At 48.9% G+C, this 5,376-nt stretch overlaps 1 pseudogene; it reads right to left on the bottom strand.

Moving 5' to 3' along the window:
* Positions 1–1,815: 1,815 nt before the first annotated feature.
* LOC147337438 (uncharacterized) lies at positions 1,816–4,060 on the bottom strand (annotated as a pseudogene).
* Positions 4,061–5,376: the final 1,316 nt, after the last annotated feature.

The raw sequence follows: 5,376 nt of genomic DNA, 5'->3' as shown, positions 1-5,376 counted from the left end.
CGAGGCCATAGGTCCTTTGTACAAAATTCTAATCCAATTGATAAAAGAATCACCAAATCCAAATTTGGATAATACAGTAAACATATACGGCCACTCGACCTGATCAAAAGCTTTTTCAGCATCCAAAGCTATTACCACAGAATCATCTGAACACCTAGCAGGACTATATATGAGATTAAATAATCTATGCAAATTAAAATAAATGTAGCGGTTAGGGATAAACCCTGTTTGATCTGGATGTATAAGTTTAGCAATATGATCTTTAAGGCGGTTTGATAAAACTTTTGTTAATATCTTGGTCTCAACAGAAAGGAGACCAAGGAAGAGACAGACATAGGATCGCGATCTTTTTTAAGAATCAATGAAATTACACCATGATTCAATGAACTTGGCAAAGAGCCAGACCATTTTGAATAGTTAAACATACGCAAAATCAGGGGGGCTAGTAATGAGGAGTAAGCTTTATAAAACTCTGCTCCAAAACCATCTGGCCTAGGGGCCTTATTATTTGACATCTGTTGAATAGCTGTCTTAATCTCATCTAATTTGAAGTCCGCCTCCAAATCTGTTTCTGCCTCATCATCTAATTTTGGGAGATTACACTTTCCTCAATTAATGACTGACTCGCAGAACTCTTAGAGCTATAAAGATTACGATAAAAATCTTCAAAACACTTGTTTATTTCTTGGGGGTTTCTAGTGGTCCGCCCATGCTTGTTATTGAGTGATAGTATTTTTTGTGATGCTTGTGTTTTTCTAAGCAATCTTGCAAGTGACCTATGAGGCTTATCACCCAATTCAAAAAATGTTTGCTTACACTTAGTGATTTGAAGGCAAACTTGTTTGCTGAGCAGAGAATTATACTCACACTTCAATTTAGTAATTTTGCCCAGTAATTCTATTTTGGGAGAGGACTGATAAGTTTGTTCTAGCTGCTGTATATTTGACTCAAGATCCTTCAAAGCCATTTCCTGGGATTTACGTTTAGCTGAAGAGAACGAAATAATGTGGCCTCGAATTACCGCCTTCATACTCTCCCAGAGAATTGCATCGTCAACATCACCTTTATCATTATCATTAATAAAATCTAAAATGTGCTTCTCTAATTTCTTATGAAAGGTCTCATCTTTAAGCAGAGTTGGATCAAAGCGCCAGTTTCTTCTCCGTAAGTTAGCTAAATCTGCAAAATCCAGATCAATGGACACAGGGCTATGGTCAGAAATTAAAATAGGATGGTAGGTAACATCCCTCATAATTGGAATAAGTTTAGAGTCCAGAAGGATATATTCAATACGGGAGTACGACCCATGAACGGAAGAGAAAAAGGAGTAAGCCCTGCCTGTGGGGTAGTCTCCAAGTATCCACCATGTTCATGTTTTTCAACGCACTCTTCACAACATGACTGGATTTAGACTGTTGGGTATGAGCCGATGCACTTCTATCCAAACGGGTGTCCAGTACCAGATTCATATCCCCAGCTATTATAATATTAGAATTTATCACATTTGGCAACAGCTTAAAAGTCTTTTGAAAAAAAACTCAGGGCAATCAAAGTTAGGACCGTATACGTTTACAAAAGTGATGGGTAAGGAGTTCAAGAGACCTGTAAGAATTAGGTACCTTCCCCTGGATCCACAGTAACTGTGCTTTGACAAAAAGGAATATTCTTCCTGAACAAAATTGCAACCCCTCTTGCTTTAGCTCCAAAATTATCACTGTATGCCTGACCCAACCAATTAGCACGGAGCACAGATTGAACTTTGCGCTTAGCATGCGTCTCCTGTAAAAAAAATAGTTTTTTACAGACCTGTTAGTGCTACTTCTTGCCTTCTTTGCCTGTAGTACGGCAGTATAGTTACCTTTAACCACAGAAAACAAAAGCAGAGCACAGCAAACACCGAAGCCCAAGAAAACAGCCCAAACACAGTGCAGCTCAAGGGGCCGACCATGCGGACGGCAACGGCGGCGGGGAAACAGTTCAGGGGGCCGACCGCGTGGAAGGCAATGGCGGCGGCAAAGGAGACGATGGAGCTGTTCAGGGGGCCGGCCGCGTGGAAGGCAGCGGCGGCAGGACAGATCTGGATGCCGGCCGCGTGGAAGACGACGGCGACTCTAGAGCATCAGGCGTACTGGCCGAGGCTTGGTGGGCACAGGACCAGGCGAGACAGGACCAGGCGAGGCAGGACCAGGCGAGGCAGGACCAGATGGCAGCTTAGCAGCCGACGCTGCAGACGAGGGTGAAGACTCGGATGAGGCTGGACCAGACGAGGGTGAGGGTGAAGACTCGGATGAGGCTGGACCAGATGAGGATGAGGCAGCCGAAGCGGAAGCTGGACCAGGCGACGGCGTGGGTAGAGACACGGAGGCCGCAGCTGGCGAGGACGGAGACACGGAGGCCCCAGCTGGCAGCGGCATGGATGACACTGCTGCAAACGTGGATGAGGCTGTTGGCAGAGCAGCTGGTGGCTGGACGGGCCCCTCGGACCCTCCAGCGGAGACAGGAGGCTGGACGGGCCCCTCGGACCCTCCAGCGGAGACAGGAGGCTGGACGGGCTCGCCAGAACCCCCAGCGGATGAGGCGGGTGGCAGCGCGGAAGCCGCGGAGTGCTGGATGGACTCATCTGAGCTTCCAGCAGGGGCTGATGTAGAGCCAGAGGGTATTGGGACCCCTGGCTGAATGTTAAGCTGACCAGAAGACTGTACTGCTACCGGGGACTGGGCCAATGGTTCAGGTGCAAGCTGAGCTACTGGACACACGGGGAGCTGAGCTACTGGACAAACGGGGAGCTGAGCTACTAATGGTGGTGAAGTAGATGACTGCATGGGAGACTGAACTGATGGGGAAGCTGATGCCTGAGCTAAGAACTGGGCTAATGACTGAACAAAAGACTGCAATACATGTTGAAGTGGCTGTTGTGGTGATGGCAGTTGTGACAGTGGCTGAACTAAGTCCTCTGAGCCTTCTGAACATGAAGAATATGGCTGGACAGACACCCTTGAGCTTACAGTGGACACAGAAACTGGTGCAGGCATCTGCGAGACACGAGCCGCTCCTACCCGAGGAGTAGGTACGGGTGCAGAGGTAGGCTGTGTACTCGCTGGCCTCACCTCAGGGACTGGCACTGGTGATATGGCAGACCGGATGCCAGCCACTCCCACCCGAGGAGTAGGTATGGGTGCAGGAGGAAGCTGAGACACGGCTCGGGGCCGGAACAGGCTGAGCACCGGCCATGGCTGAGCAGCTGCTGCCCCCACCCGAGGAGCTGGTACGGGTGCAGGGACCGACAGGGCCTCAGCTGGCCTGGGAGCCGGAGCAGGGACCAGCGGGACCTCAGCTTTCCCCACCCGAGGGACTGAAACGGGTGTAGAAAAAGCCGGGCCCGAGCTGCACTGGGAGGAGAAACACAGGTAGATGAAGAATTACGCTCAGAAAAAACAGTCTTTGCTTGGGCAGACTCAAAAGGAATCTCCACCGGATCCACAAAAACAGACCTATCAAAAATAAACTCTGCCTCTTTCCCACAATGTTTTATAGTTTTTCTAGGTTTTGTACTGATAGGGTTCACGGTTTGAAAAACACTATTGTCATTCCCCAGCTCAGAGGGAGCAGAGCAGAAAAAGTTCTCCCAGTCTATGTCCAGAGAAGCGGGAGAAGGATAATCAGTGTAACTCACCACTGGGAGTTGCATAACATTGTCCATCTTATTGCGGCGTGTGCGCCACTTCCTACGGGAAGGGGAAGTAGGCGGAGACAATAGCTGAGCCTCTGGCATGCAGAACGGCGACGCAGAGGCTGGAGCGTGGGCAACTGAAGAGACGCGGAGAATTCCGACCTGAAGCGGCCGCGGCTTGGGTGCAGGTGAAGCGGCAGGTGGGGGCTTTGGACAGCTCCGGGGACCGCCGAGAGCCAGCCGAGTTCCTCGGAAAATCCACCTGTAGTCAGGAGTGCGCCACGGCCTCAAGCAGAGCTCCTCCTCTAGCTCGGCAAAGGCAGCATCCTGACGCTCACGCAGCTGAGAGCGGTTTGCTGGGTCCATGTAATGGTCGCGTCGTTCTGTCATGTTTCGGCTGTGTGCCGGCAGGAATTGGACCCAAACGCAAACTCACTGGAGACAGGACTGAACTCAAAATGGCAGCTTTTATTGCTGAACACAAAAACTCTACAAAATCTAAACTGGGAAGACTCTAAGAAAACACACAGGGAGCTACAGGTAGAAACACACAGCATGAGGGACAACGCAATACTGACTCAGAGAAACACAGGGTTTAAATACACTGGGAAGTAACGAGGGGAATGAGACACAGAAGGAGGGCACAGCTGGGAGAAATCAGGACTGACGAGACAAGCAAAGCAGGACGCATTCACATAAGACACGGACCATCAAAGTAAAACAGGAAGTATCACACAGAGACGCGAACTTGACACAGTGGAGACCGCAACTAAGAAACACAGAGACATAAACCGTAAGGCAGAGGTCTAAGAACCAAAAATACACAGAGGGAAATACTAAGCTTGGAACACAAGAAACTAGACTAGAGGGAGTAACAAAAGACCAACCATGAGAACATAATGCACAATGCAGAGTGACAAAAAACAAGAAACTCAAACATGCAAAGACACAATTACACAGAACAGAGGGGACACAGAGAGACATGAAGGGCAAGGGATCAAAACTAGAAGCCATAGAATAAATCACACACAAGTACAATAATACAAAAAATCACAAAGAACTAAAAACGCTGGGTCAGGAGACCCAGGACCGTGACAGGAAGTAATAATAGCAATAATACTGACCTAAGCTGTATGAGCCCACATCAACACGCCCATAAGAACAGCAAAAATAAGACTTATGCAGAAAAAACATATACCCGAGAAAGTAAACCGTTGTGTTAAAAAGCCCTACTCATTTGTAACCACGGCCAGTTTCTGGTCCAGGAATCTTTTAGCTGCCTCCGGCTTATCAAAAATCTGTGACCCCGTCCAGCATCACCCGAAATCGAGCCGGATGAATAAAGCGTAGCGTAGATTGGCCGCCCTGCACCGTTTGCGGATTTCTTCAAACTTCTTGCGCCGTGCCAGCACCTCCGTGGTCAGATCCGGAAAGATGAAAACTTTCGCCCTGTCATACTGCAGCAGAGCTTTTTGTGCTGCCAGCATCAGGATATGCTAGCGGGTTTGATAGTAGTGCAGCTTTACAATTAAAGGACGAGGCCGGTCCCCGTCAGCTGGCTTGGGGCCCAGGGCACGGTGTGCTCTATCCACCACGACCCTGCCCGTGAAGTTCTCACTCCCCAGGAGCTTAGGAATAAGCTCAGAAGCAAAGTCCAGTGGGTTTCCTTTCTCTGTCCCCTTCGCAACTCCAAGGATCCTGATGTT

Source organism: Aulonocara sp. 'chitande type north' Nkhata Bay, linkage group LG2 (genome assembly GCF_057382095.1).
Source record: "Aulonocara sp. 'chitande type north' Nkhata Bay isolate Kocher_YH1m ecotype deep benthic linkage group LG2, A_spYH_male_GT1.1, whole genome shotgun sequence".
Taxonomy (NCBI): domain Eukaryota; kingdom Metazoa; phylum Chordata; class Actinopteri; order Cichliformes; family Cichlidae; genus Aulonocara; species Aulonocara sp. 'chitande type north' Nkhata Bay.
The sequence above is the reverse complement of the archived record's forward strand: the minus strand, read 5'-3'. Positions and strand labels throughout refer to the sequence as shown.